Consider the following 17,813-nt stretch of genomic DNA (forward strand, 5'->3'; position numbering starts at 1 on the left):
TTTGATCACGTGAACGTGTCTGCAAAAAGTGGCGTCTCCTGCCCTGCAAAACTTGAGCAGCCGGCGCGCGCACATAGCTGTGCCGGCCTTTGAGATGCTGACTGCGCTTCTGCCTTAAGTCAAAGTGAGCATTTTTAATTTTTTTCCTCCTTCCCCTGAGCTATAGCCCAGACAACTGCAAACACGGGATACCCTTTTCTAGACTGCGGCAAACTAATATTAAGGCGCTTCGCACTTACTTTTGCACGTATACTATTATGAGATCGCAGAAGACACGCACAGGTGTGGAGGACCGACAGTGCCATCCCAGCCGGTTAATGGCAGGGACGTCTCACCAGTCTACACAAGACCCACCGCGACGGTCCCCAAAAGGCGCTCATATCGTCAGCGAAGACCTCTCTCTACACTATATAAAAGAAAAAGGCAAGTTTCCTTTCTTTACACCTTTTTTCCTTTTATCCCAAACCAAACCCTTTCTCTCTTAACACTGCAAAGGACACAAAACTAATTTTCTTTAATTGCTGGTAATGCTGGTAAGGCACATTACTAGAGGCAGAAATTTGGATGTTCACACAGAAAATGTAATTTCTATACCACAGCCGTCGTGTAGCGCCTTTCAAAAGGGATCAACTACAGAGAGATGATCCATATACATTTTAGCTGCTGTTAGTACTACTTACCTGTTGTGTTACACCGTCTTTAAAATGTAATTTACCCGAAACCACTCCAGTAGTGGTCAATGTATGTTTACTTCTTAAAACGTTAATGTTTTACTGTTTAATAACTTATAGACTACATTTTATTTTTTTCCCTTGCAGTCAGTGACCAAAGCTATACACACACATTTAGACACATACATATATATATATATACATATATATATATATACCTGTGTGTATGTATGTATATATATATATATATATATTATATTTATATATATATATATATATATATATATACATATGCACACACACACCTATCTACAGTGTACATTATATATACACACACATACATACATACACACACACACATACACATATATATAATTTGTGTGTGTGTATGCATATATGTGTGTGTATATATAATGTAGATAGGTATGTATATATATATATATATATATATATTTATATGTGTATATGTAGATATGTATATAGATATGTATATATATATATATGTATATATATATGTATATATATATATGAAGATATGTATGTGTGTATATATATATAGTCACGCACGTGCAAGTAGGGGACCGCGGACGGACCGTAATACGCTTGGGAAGACATTCGCCGGCAGGGAGTGGCGGGTGCTAACCTTTCTCCTTTTATTTCTTGCAGAAAAAAGACGCTCCGCCGCCATAAGACTCCTTCTTCCCGCAGCACATTACTTCTGCCCTTCCTCCGTCCACTCTTCCTGACGTCATCAATCCCATCTTCCACCACGGTTCCTTCCCAGCATTCCTCCACTTCCGGCTCCTCCTCCATAAAATGTCCGCCGACGCCATCTTTGGCGTTGTGCATACTGAAAGATATTTTTTTCATGTATTTGACCTGTTTTTGATTTTGCTGTGGATAATTTTGCAGTATACCGGGACGGAAACCCCATTGTCACACATGTGCGATTAGGTGGCAGTCAAAGAGCCTAAAGGTGAGTGAAACATCGTGAGATAAGGGGTTGTCACGTGGTGCTTACCTGAACTCTCTTTTTTGCCAACAGACATCAAGAAGAAAAGTAATACGGCCACTTCCAGATTCCAAGATGGCCGCGATAATGTCACTTCCGGCCATTCTTGATGATGTCACTTCCGGCCACCAACAATGACGTCACTTCCGGCTCATCTCCAATGAAGCAGTTTCCATTTCCGCCTCCATGTCAACATTGCCAACCACTTCCTGTCACATGTCTTTGGTTTCCGGTATATAAATGCCATCTTGTTCAGTAAATGGCATTCGCTGTGTAAAAGACTTTGAATCAGCTTTTTTCTTTAATTGTCTGGAAGACAATATACGGGGACGGTCCCTAAAACTTTGTTTTGTCAAGTGTGAAGAGTCATTTTTATTACAATTGGCGTAGTCGGCAAGGATCCTGTTCAAGAATGAGCGAAGAACAGAACCTCAGCACCGTATTGTCAACCATCATGGGGGATCTGCAAACCCTAAAAATCCAAATGGGTGAGACGAGGACCCAACTAGCCGAAGCAGAAGCTCGTGCTGCAACTGGAGTTCGGACGGAGGTCGCTTGGTCACCATCCATTGCCCTGACCCCCCTTACTGAGTCAGATGACACTGAAACTTATTTTTTGATTTTTGAGCGAACCACTAAGCGGAACGCAGGGCAGAGGTCGGAATGGGCATACCAACTGGCTCCCTACCTGAAGGGAACGGCGCAGAGAGCCTATTATGATTTAACCGAGGAGCAGGCTGCTGATTATGACGCTCTAAAACTTGAGGTGTTCAAATGCTACAGCGTATCACCGGAACAGCAGGCAAGAGAATGGAGGGGGTGGCAATTTGACCCAGAAAGACCACTATGAACCCAGGGCTTTGAAGCCTGGGGAAAGGTATGTCGCTGGCTACGGCCAGATATAAATAGCTCACACAAAATGGCAGAATTGCTTGCGTGTGAAACCTTCGTGCATGCCCTCCCTGACCATATTGCCCAGCAGATCCGGAAACATAGCTTCGAGGACATGGACACCCTGATCCAGATCGCGGAGCGTCATTGGGTGGCTTACAAATCAGGGCGATCAGAACGTTTCTTTCGCCGAAACAAACAGGCACGTGGGGCAGCTCCTGAGCCCCTCCGACAAGCTCCAGAACCTGCTGTCCGAAGACAGGATAGACCTGCTAACCTACCCTACTGTTTCAAGTGGGGAGAGGTTGGACATCTGTCACCGAACTGCTCCTACGAGCCTATGGATTGTTCATTGGGGAAGGGTGAAAGGTATAGTGCCACTGTGAATAACCCTTTGTCTCTTCCGTATACAGGTGCAGTTATTATTAATGGCAGAAAGGTAAGGGCAATGTTTGATTCCAGGAGCAACATTTCTATTGTCGCTACCCGTTTTGTTTTACCGCAACAATGGACTAAATTAAAAACTAGTCTCAAATGTATTAATGGGCATATCCGGTATTATAAGACCACCAGATGTGTGGTAACCGTGAATCGTAACATGATAAATATGAACATGGCTGTCTTACCAGATCCCCCATTTCCAGTCATACTTGAAAGGGATTGGAATAAAATTAACAGCGGTAAAAACATAACTGTACCGAAGGAAAACTTAGGCTTAATCATGGAGAATAATGCTCCGACTGCCTCCACGCCATATCCCTTAGTACCACGGACTGATATAAGCACCCAGTGCGAAAATTTTGATGTCCCATCGTCCTTTGTGGCAGCTGATACAGTTAACGTGGAGGACGTGGAGGCAGTTGCCCCTCCCCTTGAGGTCACACCAGACCCCATTCAAACTTTATCCTCCCAATTTCTGTTAACTCCTTCATCATTTAAAAGAGAACAATGGAACGATGATTCCTTGAAATTTGCTAGGAATGCTATAGTATCCACCGAGGGTTATACAACTCTAGATCCCATGCCTCCGATGCCGTTCTTTGTGCTCCAAAATGATTTGTTATATAGAGTGGCAGAACACGGGGGTGAAATGCGGGCATCGTTGTTAATTCCACGCACTTGTCGGCGACAAGTGTGTGAATTAGCACATGCTCACCTTCTAGGAGCCCATTTAGGCTCTGAGAAAACTTTAGAGAGGATAAAACTCCGATTTTACTGGCCGGGAATAAATGAGGAGGTCCGTCAATTTTGCGCTTCCTGTCCGGAGTGTCATCTTCGCCAGATACCATGACGGTCGAAAGCTCCACTTGTTTCTCTTCCTCTTATTGACATCTCATTTGAAAGAGTCAGAATCGACCTTGTAGGACCATTAGAACCCTCGTTAAAAGGTTTTAAATATATTTTGGTATTAGTTGATTATGCCACTCGCTTTCCAGAAGCTGTCCCATTGCGCTCAGCTAATACAAAAACCATTGCACGGGAGTTAGTAGGGATATTCGCTCGTGTTGGGATCCCCAAAGAGGTTTTAACAGACCAAGGGACTCCTTTCACTTCTGAGACGTTCAGGGAAATAGCCAGATTACTCCGTATTAAACATCTGAAAACGTCGGTCTATCATCCCCAAACTCACGAGCTGGTAGAACGTTTTAATCAAACGTTGAAACAGATGTTACGTAAAGTAGTTAACGAGGATGGGAGAAACTGGGATCAGTTACTCCCTCTCATTTTGTTTGCTTATCGGGAAGTCCCGCAGACCTCTACAGGTTTCTCTCCTTTTGAGTTATTATATGTGAGACAACCCCAAGGGCTTTTGGATATGTTAAAAGAAGGTTGGGAAGAGGAGGTCCTTCCTTCTTCAAATATTCTCGAATATATTGCGTAATTACGCGATAGACTTGAGAAAATTAGACCCATTTTAAAAGATAATTTAGTCAAAGTACAAGCAGCGCAGTCTCGTTATTATAATAGAAACACCACCGGGTGATCGTGTAATGGTGCTCGTTCCAACCTCCCACTCAAAATTATTGGCACATTGGCAAGGTCCCTATGAAATAAAGGAAAGAAAAGGACTCGTCAACTATTTGGTAAAACAACCTAATCACCGACCGAGTGAACGGGTTTACCACATTAATTTATTAAAACCATGGAAGGACAGGGATGTTGATCCCTCCTCTGGACAACCTCGTTCTCTTTTCATGTCATGTGCCCATCTTAATTTTGGCCCTGAATTAACATTGGAACAGTGACAAGATCTTGAGCGTGCTATCTTGTCTCTCCCTAAAGTTGTGGATGAGACACCGGAACGTACTGCGCTGATTGTTCATGACATTATTACGGACCCTGGGGTAATTGTCAGAGAGAGACCTTACAGGATCCCGGAGGCAAAGAAAGCGGAAGTAGAGTTGGAAATTAGAAGAATACTAGACTTAGGGGTTATCAAAGAAAGTTATAGACTTTGGTCTAGTCCAATTGTCTTAGTTTCTAAGCCTGATGGTTCGTGGAGGTTTTGTAACGACTTCCGACGTCTTAATCAGGTCTCTAAATTCGATGCTTATCCCACACCGAGAATAGATGATTTACTTGATCAGTTAGGGAACGCTCGATTCCTAACTACTCTTGACATAACTAAAAGGTATTGGCAAGTTCCCTTAGCAGACTCCGCTAAAGAAAAAAACGCATTTAGTACGCCTAGTGGACATTGGCAATACTGGGTCCTTCCTTTTGGTTTGCACGGGGCACCAGCGACTTTTCAGCGTCTGGTAGACACACTGCTAAGGCCCCACAAAATCCTATAGTGCCACCTACTTGGATGACATTGTCATTTATTCTGGCACATGGAAGGACCATGTATGGCAGGTTAAAGCAGTGCTCTCCACACTAGCGTCTGCAGGGCTTTGTATTAATCCGAAGAAATGTTTCTTTGGATTGAAAGAAGCCAAATATTTAGGCTACGTGGTGGTGGTGGGGGGGGGCATTGTTAAACCACAATGTAGTAAAATTGATGCCATCATGAATTGGCCCCGTCCGATGAATAAGTGGCAGGTTCAAGCATTTTTAAGGTTAGCGGGTTACTATCGCCGTTTTGTACCGCATTTCTCTGAAATTGCTTCGCCCTTACATAATTTGACAAAGAAACGTGCACCTTTAAAAGTGGTATGGAATAATGCGGTGGTTAAAGCATTCTGTGACTTAAAGTTGGCCCTGACGACAACACCGGTCTTGAAATCCCCTGATTTTTCTATTCCTTTTATTCTCCAGACCGACGCATCGGCCACAGGATTGGGTGCCATGTTGAGCCAGTGCGTCGACGGTGCTGAACACCCCGTTATGTACCTGAGCCGGAAATTGCTGGATCGAGAGACCAGGTATGCTGCGGTGGAACATGAAGCCTTGGCGATCAAGTGGGCTATTACGGCTCTGAGGTACTATCTATTGGGTCGGGAGTTTACTCTGGTGACGGATCACGCCGCTTTACAGTGGATGTCCCTTCATCGTGAGTCAAACCCACGCATCACTAGATGGTTCTTAGAGTTACAACCTTATCGTTTCAGTGTCATTTATCGTAAAGGTTCATTACAAATCAACGCAGATGCTCTCTCTCGTATCCATGACCTTGCGGTGCAGGTCGCCTGACCTGAGGGGTCTGGGCTGAGGGGGAGGTCATGTCACACATGTGCGATTAGGAGGCAGTCAAAGAGCCTAAAGGTGAGTGAAACATCGTGAGATAAGGGGTTGTCACGTGGTGCTTACCTGAACTCTCTTTTTTGCCAACAGACATCAAGAAGAAAAATAATACAGCCACTTCCGGATTCCAAGATGGCCGTGATAATGTCACTTCCGGCCATTCTCGATGACGTCACTTCCGGCCACCAACAATTACGTCACTTCCGGCTCATCTCCAATGACGCAGTTTCCATTTCCGCCTCCACGTCAACATTGCCAACCACTTCCTGTCACATGTCTTTGGTTTCCTGTATATAAACGCCATCTTGTTCAGTAAATGGCATTCACTGTGTAAAAGACTTTGAGTCAACTTTTTTCTTTAATTGTCTGGAAGACAATATATGGGGACGGTCCCCAAAACTTTGTTTGTCAAGTGTGAAGAGTCATTTTTATTACAATATATATATATATATATATATATATATATATATATATATATATGTCTGTGTGTTTAGACTCAAACCGATTATGACAGCAGCAATCCAAGCTGTGAGAAAACACTAAAAAGGAGGCATGTCAGACGTTGTGGTACATTTTCTGATGCAGCTAGACGAAAACAACTTCGTGACGCTGCCGCCAAATACACAAAACAATTACTTTGACAACCATGTTACGTTATTTTTAAAATGTTTCCTTTTCTTTTTCATAACTTCTTTAACACACGACTTCTCCACTGCGAAGCGCGGGTATTTTGCTATCTATATATATATATATATGACAGCAACACTCATAACAATGACAAAACAATTACATTGACAATAATGTTACGTTATTTTCAAAATGTTTCCTTTTCTTTTTCTTTACTTCTTTAACACACTACTTCTCCACTGCGAAGCGCGGGTATTTTGCTAGTTAGGTATAGAACCTAGTTGTCGACCCAGAGAGCGAATTTATCATGTCAATTTGCTGAAACCATGGAAGGAAAGGGACCCCGATCCCTCCTCTGGACAGCCCTGCTCACTCTTCACTCAAAAATTGAACCTTAACTTTGGTGATAATTTGACTCACCTGCAACAACAGGAGCTCAAAGCAGTCTGCCTGTCTTTCCTAGAAGTAGTGAGTGAGAAACCCGGATGAACCTCCCTGGTTGCGCATGACATTGTGACGAGACCTGGGGTGATAGTCAGAAAACGCCCATATTGGATTCCCGAGGCAAAAAAGGCTGAAGTGGAACTGGAGATCAAACAAATGCTGGAACTAGGTGTGATAGAGGAGAGTTTTAGTCCCTGGTCCAGTCCTATAGTTTTGGTCAGAAAGCCTGATAGGAGTTTAAGGTTTTACAATGACTTGTGCCAGATTAACCAAGTTTCCCATTTCGATGTCTATCTGATGCCACAAGTGGACGACCTCCTTGAACAGCTAGGACATACCAAATTTTTCACTACCCTCCGCAAAGGGAAAGACTGTGTTTAGCACCCCAAACGGACATTGGCAGTATCGTGTTCTTCCATTCAGATTACCTGTGACTTTCTAACGTCTGGAGGACAAGGTGCTCCGGCCCCATAATTCGTATAGTGATGCCTACTTGGATGATGTGGTCATCTATTCCAGCACCTGGAAGGAACACCTATAGCAGGTTAAAGCTGTATTGTGGTCACTAGCAGAAGCTAGTCTCCATATTAATCCAAAGAAATGCTACTTTGGATTGATCAAAGCCAAATATTTAGGTTACCCAGTAGGCCAAGGTATAGTTAGGCCACAATGCTCCAAAATAGATACCATATTGAATTGGCCCCGCCCGATGACCAAGCGGCAGGTTCAGGACTTTCTTGGATTAGCGGGCTACTATCACCGGTTTGTACCCCGATTTTCTGAGAGAGCAACACCCTTGAAAAATCTAACAAAGACGGGAAAACTGAATCATGTGGTATGGGATGATAGAACAGACACTGCATTTAGTGACTTAAAGCAGGCTCTTATGTCAGCTCCTATACTGAAAGCACCTAACTTTTCGCTGCCTTTCATCCTCCAGAAGGACGCTTCGGACACAGGTCTTGGAGCCGTGCTGAGCCAAAGCGTTGAAGGAGTGGAACACCCCGTTATGTACCTGTGTTGGAAACTGTTGGACAATGAAACCAGATATGCGGCAGTAGAGTGTGAGGCTTTGGCGATGAAATGGGCAATTACTCAGCTGAGGTATTACCTTTTGGGATGTGAGTTCACCTTGGTGATGGACCATGCACCTTTACAGTGGATGGCCTTGCACAAGGACTCAAACCCATGGGTCACAAGGTGGTTTTTAGACCTACAGCCCTACAAGTTTTCAGTTGTTTGTCATTGAGGAACACTGCAAGCCAATGCCAATGCCCTTTTACTCTCCCAGTACCTCATGGACAGGTACACCCGACCTGATGGGTCTCGGCTAAGTGGGGGGCCATGTCAAACACATGCAACTAGGAAGAAGCTGACTGGACCAAGTGGAGGTAATTATCTGTTTTCTGTTATCTCTGCAGGCCAAATACAGAAAAACATGCTTGATTTAACAACAAGGTCACTTCCGGTTTCAGTGCCAAGACAGACGTCACTTCCAGTCTCACCCTTTAAAAGCGCCATCTTCTCCACCATCAGTTCAGTTCAGTCTGGAGCTCAATCCATGCACATCAGTGCTAACTAAAAAACCCTTTTTGCAGCCAGGGTCAATATACAGGTGGCTGTCCCAAACCTTTCCAGTGTGTTAAGACTCATTCTTTTACAATATATGTATACATTGTCAATGTCAATGTCAATTTCTTTATATAGCACACTTAAAACAACATGGGAATAATGTGGCCAAAGTGCTTTACAATAATAGAATAATAGAAAACAAACGAATAATATAAATAGAAATAAAATATAAGAACATAAATAAAATACATAATAAATAGAAGAAATGTTATATAATCATACTGAGGAAACCATCAGTATTACTGAAGGTCACGGAATGCAAGTGAATAGAAATGAGTCTTTAATCTCGTTTTGAATTGTAAACGACTCCTTTATGTGACGAGGTAAAGAGTTCCACAGGCGAGGAGCAGCAGCAGCACAAGCCCTGTCTGTCCCCCTTTGGTTTTACACTTGGTTGGAGGGACAACAAGAGACAACTGACCAGAAGATCTCAGCACTCTAGCTGGCTGGTGTAAAGCACACAATTCAGATAAATAGGCAGGAACAAGCCCATGTAAAGATTTAAAAACAAGCAACAAGATTTTAAAATCAATTTGAAAACTGACAGGCAGTCAGTGTAAAGAAGCTAAAATAGAAGAAACAGAATCAGACTTTCTTGCCCCAACCAGAAAGCGAGCGGCAGCATTCTGGACCAACTGTAACCTGTGTATCAGGGATTTGCTAATCCCAGAATACAGCGAGTTGCAGTAATCGAGGTGAGAAAAAATAAAAGCATGAGTAGCTTTCTCAAGATCCCTAGAAGATAAAAAAAGGCTTGATCTTACCTAATAGACAAAGCTGGAAAAAGCAACTCTTGACTACAGAATTTACTTGTTTCTCAAAAGAGAGCTTACTGTCAAAGATAACATCAAGATTGCGAACTTGAGGTTTACAAAAGACAGAGAAAGAGCTGAGAAGTCCAAGACCAATTTGGGCTTTAGCTGATGGACCCACTATAAGCACCTCTGTTTTACTTTGATTCAGATCAAGAAAATTGTTAGCCCTCCAGGATCTTAGTTCAGAAAGACAGTTGTGCATTTGATTTATTGCAGAGTTGCAGACAGGAATATAAACCTGAGTATCATCAGCATAGCAGTGAAAAGAAATGTTAAATTTCCTAAAAAGAGCTCCAATAGGATGAAGGTATATAGAGAATAAGATAGGACCCAAAATGGATCCCTAAGGAACACCATATTTAAGAGGAGCAGTAGACAAAAAAGAGGAATTTAAAGTCACTGAAAAGTGTCTGCCAGTTAGATATGACCTGAACCAGTTAAGAGCATCCCCTTTAAGCCCAACAAGATGTTCAAGCCACATCAGCAATATCTCATGGTCAATAGTGTCAAAGGCAGCGGACAGGTCAAGAAGAAGGACTGCCTCGTTACCTGAGTCAGTAATAATAGAGATGTCGTTGAAAACTTTCAGGAGGGCCGTTTCAATACTATGATAATGCCTAAAGCCAGATTGGTAGATCTCAAATAAATTATTGGAGTTAAGGTGATCGACCAATTGATTATAAATAATTCTTTCTAGAATTTTAGCCAGAAATGGCTGTTGGGAAACTGGGTGAAAATTGGCTAAAACTCCAGGATCTAATTCTGCCCTTTTTAGGCGGGGACTGACTACAGTATGTTTAAAAAATGAGGGCACAACACCCACACTTATAGAATCATTGATAATGGATAGTAAGGATGGGCCCAAAACATCAAAGGCTTCCACTAAGAGACGTGGTGGTACAATGTCAAGGGGGCTGAAAGCTGGTTTAAGGGTGTCAATAGTTCTTTTTAACTGTGAAAGTGAGACAAGATCAAAGGATTCTAAGACAATGTCATAATTAACAGTAGGAAGTTCATAGCCAGTTGGAACAATACCGCAGCGGATAATATCAATTTTGTTGACAAAGAATAATAGAAACTGCTCACATGAATGAACAGAGCTATTTAATACCATCACAGATTGAGGGTGAATGGCCACATTAATTGTCTTTATATATACACACACACATATATATATTGTCAGAGGTGGCGACACGGCCGGGACTCCCAGGAGAACCGGAGGAGGGCTTGCGCCTTCCCCAGACCATCTGGGGGCGACCGCCCTGGTTCCTTTGGGGGCCACGGGTACAGAGCTTTGAAGCTCCACCCAGTAGTGCTGGGGGGAAGTGGAGCAGGGACATCCGGAGTGCTTCCGGGGATACAGCTGGCACTTCCGCCACACAGGGGCGTGTCGGTGGGAGATTGCCAGGAAGCACCTGGAGCACATCCGGGTGTGAATAAAAGGGGCCACTTCCCTTCATTCGAGGCAAGAGTCGGGAGCGGAGTGGACTGAGCTGGAAGTAAGGAGGCAAGGAGGCGGCCTGATGGAAGTAAGGCATTGTGTGGCCTGGACTTTGGGGGTTTGGGGTGCACTTGTTGACATTATATTATTGTAAATAAATGTGTGGTGGGAAAAGGAACATATCTGCCTGTCTGTGTCTGGGCCAGCCTCCACAATATATATATAGACTTGACCCAGACACAGACAGGCGGACATGTTGTTACTCACCACCACACGTTTATTATGTACAATATTTACAATTAAATGGTCACTCAGACCCAGTTCAAATAAGTGTACAAACCCCAAACACAGTCCTGGCCACACAATGCCTTCTCTTCAGGCCACCTCCACACTCTCTTCTGCCTCCTCCTGCTTCCACCCGACTCCAGCCCTGAATGAAGGGAGACGGCCCCTTTTATAGTCTCCTGGATGAGCGCCAGGTGGCTCCCGGCATTCCCTCGTTGGCCACGCCCCAGGCGTGGCGGAAGTGCCGGCTGTTCTCCCGGCAGCTCTCCGGGTGTCCTTCCTAATCTTTCCCCCAGCACTTTCTGGTGTGGCAGAAGTGCTGAGGGAACAGGTCCCCAAGGCATTGGGGCGCCTCCTGGCGTTGACCACGGGCCCCTGCAGGGTGGGGCTTCCATGCCCTTAACCCGTGTCCCCCACGTGATCCAGGGTGGGTGCAGACCCACATCCGGTCCCTCACGGCATCCCGGCCGGGTCGTTGCCCCTGGCATCCCTGACAAAATATATATATATATATATGTGTGTGTGTGTGTGTGTGTGTATATGTTTGGCACCGATTTATAGCCAACCGAGGGCCGTAGGAAAACAGTAGTGTGTTAATGTTCTACAAATTGAAAAAACTGGCCACAGTAATAAATCTTCTATTATTATTAGCATTATTTCACAGGGTCCTTGTATGTTTTCTGAATCTTGGAGGGTCCTTTAAGGTTTGTTTTGATCTGTGCTGCTCCACATGGTTAATTCTTATATATTCAGCCTGCACAACCTTTCTTACACAAGTGTTTCTCAACCTTTATGGTCCCACTACCCAATTTTGCCTTTTATAAATTAATTGATGACCAACTAGCAGCAATTGCAAACCACTCTCTTGGTGAAAGAAGCACAATCAGGTTTTCCCTCTTGGTGAAACAAGCTCACTTAGAAGTGCTGCTAATAGCTTAGGTAACCCAATGTAACCTACTCGCAACCCACAGCGGCCCACTCACAAATCAACGACCACAACCCACAGGCAGCAACCCAGGTAGTGACACAGTTGTTGAGAAACATTGGCTTGCACAACACACAGCAACCCAACGACGGCAACCTGTGACCCACCATCAAGATGTGAAGGTTGGTTTATGCTACACTGTGCTGGCAGTTAAAGTATGAATACTGGTGACCCACACCTGACCCACTGAGCCTGAACTGCAATAACCCATACAATATAGCAAATTTAATATATACAGTGGATCCTCGGTTCACGAACGTCTCGGTACACGTACAATCGGTTTACAACCAAAAAATTTGCCAAACTTTTGCCTCAGTTCACGTCCACACACTCGGTATACGAACAAGCCAGTTTCCCTTTCGGTTTGTACATGTTCAGTATCTCCCTGTGCATTTCCTGTGCAGTGAGCGAGCGAGCAAGAGAGAGAGAGAGAGAGAGAGCGCGCGACACACATACAGGCGCGCGAGACAGAGGCACACACCAAACCCACACAGGCGCTCCAGGCTCACAAAAGAGACACATGCACACACGAAAGAGAGAGAGAGGGAGCGAGAGAGGGAGAGTGGGACGCATAAGGTAGTAAAGGCTTGTTTTTGTTTTCAGTTCTCTTTACAGCGATCGGTTCATAGCGTGCATTGTGGCAATGTTGCTTTTCTTGGTAGTTTATTAAATTACGGATTTTTCAAATTTTCTTTTTTTTCCTGTGCTTAAAACTCATTAAAAAAAAAGTGTTTTTAGCGAGCGGTTTCTAGCACTATAGCGCGAACTATTGCAGTGTTAGTTTACTCTGTTGTTCAAGGTTATCCCAGTGTTATTCAATGTTTTTACATTTAGATTACTATTATGCTGTGCATTCTATGGTGTAATTAACTATATTTGTGCTTAAAAACTAAAAGAATGTATACAGTATTTACATACAGTTCGTACGGTCTGTAACGGATTAATTGTATTTACATACAATCTTATGGTGGAAATTGCTTCTGTTCATGACCAAATCGGTTTACAACCAGAGTTTTGGAACTAATTATGGTCGTAAACCGAGGTTCCACTGTATAGCCAAATGGTCAGTCCCAGATGGAGCTCTAAGTCAGCAATACCTGTTGTGGCATCCAGCCGGGGCTGGAGCCCGGCCAGTACGCCCAGGAGGACCAGAGGAGGGCTTGTACCTCCTCCAGACCGCGAGGGGGCGTCCGCCCTGGTTATGTTGGGGGCCACGGGTAAAACTCTCAACAAGCCCTGTAGGGACCTGTGGCCACCGGCAGGCGGCGCCCCGGTGCCTGAATATCCCTGGAGCCCAGCACTTCCGCCACACCAGGAAGTGCTGGGGGGAAGACGACATTGGACACATTGGGGCGTGGCTACGGAGTAGTGCCGGGAAGCAGCTGGAGCCCATCCGGGTTCCTATTTAAGGGGCTGCCTCCCTTCAGTCGATAGTGGAAGTCGGGTGGAAGAGAGACGGAGCTGGAGAGAAGACTGGAGGCGGCCAGGAGAGAGGCATTGTGACTGTGTGGCCTGGACATTTGGGGAAACGGTGCAAGAGGCACTGGGGAGTGCACGGAAAGAACTTGTAAATATTGTATAATAAATTTGTGTTGGTTGCAAGAACGATGTCCATCTGTCTGTGTCCGGGTTCAAGTCCACAATGGCACCCAATGTGGGGCGATCCGTCTGGTGCAAGACGGGGACCCCCAAATAAATATTTTGTGGACAGCCCGGCGCAGTAGCAGACCCCACACATTCACCGCGGGAGTGGCCCGTGCACAACCCCGCGGGAGCTGTTATTCCCAAAGACCGCCGCCGGACCACAGAATGGCCATCCCCGGGTGCGGAGGAAGGAGAACGGGCGTCGCCAGAGTGCAGTGGACTCCGAGGGTCGCGCTGTCTGGATGGACGGCTAGGCCGGCGCGGCAACAAAGGCCACACCGAGGCAGGGGCCTCGGAGTGACGGGAACCGGGAGGTAAGTGCCCTGCTTTGCAGTAATCGGCCCTTCGGGTGCAGACATACCTTGCTTTTTACAGGGAGGGACGACCCGGATCCGCGTCGGTGGCAGGAGCACACTGGTCCACGGGCTGTCGGCAGTGCGACGGCAGCATCAGTGGAGGCTGCGAAATCGGAGCCACTGCAGCTCGAAAACGTGCAGCAGCTGCTAGGCTGCCAGGAGGCACGCCACCGCATCCAGAGAGGGGGAGAGAAGGCACGGGATTGGCCGGTGTGTCTTGTGTGCCCACCAATGACGGTACAGAGTCGGGACCAAGGAATGCCAGTCTCGTGCCGAGAAGAGACCCGATTGGGCCAGAGGGAGTGGCCCACAGGAGGCAGATGACAAGTGTGGCTGATCGACAGGTAAGCCCACCAACGTCTGTCTCCTTGTTTACGCCGGCGGCTCTACGCGAGCCGGAGGAGTCCCTTCTTCTCACAGAGTCACCTTTATTGCAGATGCTGGGTGCTCTCGTCGTCCAGCTGGAGCAGCTAAAGGGGAAGGCGGTCGCGTCGGGAGAGACGCCGTGTGATACGGAGGATCGGAGCAACGCTGGAGCCTTTAGCCGACAGAGTACCGCGGGGAAGGTAGGTTTTTCCTTCCCCGTAAAGCATGAGGGGGGATTCGGCGAAAACGGCCGTGACTTTAATAAGGAGGACCAGCAACAACTAGGCAATTCCCCAACAGCGGACGCAGCGGTGCAGACTGCCTGCGGAGTAAGGAGAGCGAGTCCACACGGGCTGGCAGGACAGGGGCTGATGAGTGCCCTGGGTCCTAGCGCCCTGCGCTCCAAGCCCACAGCAGTCTCCTGTCGCTCTACAGGGATGCAGATGGGGCTGGATTTGAGCTTTCACAATGCTCAGACCCAGACCGACATGGCTTTCAAGAGGAGAAGGAGGAACCGAGGGGTGAATGCTGGTTCCTCCGATAGGATGGGACGTGCCGCTGGGTGTGCGCGTTCAGTGAAGGGCCGTCCTCTGTGGAGGCAGAGGGAAACCCCTGGGCGGGTGGAGGAACCGCCTGCGAGAGAGGGCCCACCTAAGATGGACGGACAGGCATGGAATCTGCGGCGGAGGAGGCAGACAGGCAAGTCGTGGGCTTCGATAGGGGGGGAGAGCACTGCCGGTACGGAGACTGACAAGACGCTCGGGGTGAGTGTCCAGGCAGTGCTTCTGGCCCTCCCTTTTCTCTTTTTACAGGACCGAAGCCCAGACGAGCGCTGGAGCCGACGTCACTAGGAACCTGCCCTCCTGGAACGGGCCACTCCGCGGGAGGACTCCCCGCCGGGAGGCCGATGGTGCCCCAGCTGTCGGGGACGGTGGAGGCGAGAGAGGCGCAGACCAGAGGGGAGCGTTGGCGTCGGAGGGGGTGCCGAAGTAGGGTGTCCCAGGGTGCCGTGATGGAACCTGGGTGCGTAGTAGGACCCACTCCAGGGACGTGCTGCCCTTTCGGGAAGTGCCACTCGGACCCACATGTCTTCGCTAGTGGTGGGGCACTGTGGCATCCGGCCGGGACACCCAGGAGAACATGAGGAGGGCTTGTACGCCCTGGTTATGTTGGGGGCCACGGGTAAATGGTTTAGAAGCCCAGCCCTGTAGGGACCCATGGCCACCGCCAGGCGGCGCCCCGGTGCCTGAATATCCCTGGAGCCCAGCACTTCCGCCACACCAGGAAGTGCTGGGGGGAAGATGACAGGGGACACCCGGATGGCTTCCAGGTGCGCAGCCGGCACTTCCGCCATACAGGGGCGTGGCTACGGAGGAGTGCCGGGAAGCAGCTGGAGCCCATCCGGTTTCCTATTTAAGGGGCTGTCTCCCTTCAGTTGATAGCGGAAGTCGGGTGGAAGAGAGACAGATATGGAGAGAGGACTAGAGGCAGCCAGGAGAGAGGCATTGTGACTGTGTGGCCTGGACGTTTGGGGAAACGGTGCAAGAGGCACTGGGGAGTGCACGGAAAGAACTTGTAAATATTGTATAATAAACGTGTGTTGGGTGCAAGAACAATGTCCGCATGTCTGTGTCCGGGTTCAAGTCCACACTGTATATACAGCACTTATTTATTTATTGTGACCAGTTGAAGGAATGACAGTTCTCATAAAATAAAAGTTGGGACATCAGCCAGGTCATCTTGTTCAATTCAACTAAAAGTCTTAACAAAAAATAACGTATCTTGGCATCAAGGCTTCTAACCTTCTGACTTTTAATGAAACAAAAATAATTGGCTTATAGCCACATGTTCAGGTTCTGCAAGCCTTGAGCTCCATCCTGTGGGTCGCTCTGCTCACAAAAGACGCATCCTTCCAGGAAGTCGGGATTCTTATAGATGGAGAAATGGAAGGTGTGGAGCTAAGAGCCCTTACAGGGCATTTTCTTGATGCTGTACGACGAGAAGGAGAAACAAGACCTGACACAGACAGATGCAGGACACAAGTTCAACAACACACGTTTTTTATTTTTCTGAGAGAAGCTACTGTTTCCCACCAATGCAGCATTGTTACAAGCACAATGCAACAGTTTCTTTTCTTCTCTCGCTTTCTTTGTCTTCCACCTCCACTCCTTTCAACAAGCGTTGTCTTCTCCCTCCCAACTCTGGCTCTTCAAGTAATGGAAGCAGGCTGCTTTTATCCTACACCGGGGAGTACTTCTAGTGGCCCGTTAGCATGGTGTGGAAACACTTTCTGTTGAAGTAGAAGCCCAACAAATTAGGGCTCTGCAGCATCTCCTGGCAGCCCCCAAGGAACCCAACAAGGCTATGCCTCCCATGGACCCCTGTGGGAGTCCAAGGCACCTCTGCAACCCAGGAGGGCTGTCTTCTAGTACTTTAGGTGAGATAATGCCCTATATGTGTCTGCTCCCTTGGTCCTTCTGTTACACAGGCAGTCCCCCTCAACATACATATATAAATATGTTGTCACACACTCGCGATTAGGGGCAGCCAACAGGCCCGACGATGCCGAAAGTAACAAGGGGATTTGATACGGAATGCGCATGCCTCTTTCTCACCCTCCAAGAAAAAAGAAGACGAGTAAATGGCATACTTTTTTGAATTCTGCTACACGCATCCGCAACAAATTAACCTCTTCCGGGTTCTAAAGATCCAACACCATAAGATGACTTCACTTCCGGTCCACTCCTGATGACCTCACTTCTGCCTTCCCTCCGTATCATCATCCAAAGTATATTTTCCACTGTAAATGTCATTTCCTGTCCATCTGATATAAAAGTCCCCTTTGTTTCACTCATCAATGTCTCATGAGAAGTCTGTTTGTCTACTTCAGTTACAGTGTAAAAGACTATTCTATGACCTGCAGTATACAAGATGGTGTCCCAAACCTTTATAAGAGGTTT

This window comes from Polypterus senegalus, chromosome 1 (assembly GCF_016835505.1).
Source record: "Polypterus senegalus isolate Bchr_013 chromosome 1, ASM1683550v1, whole genome shotgun sequence".
In the NCBI taxonomy this organism is placed as follows: Eukaryota; Metazoa; Chordata; class Cladistia; order Polypteriformes; family Polypteridae; genus Polypterus; species Polypterus senegalus.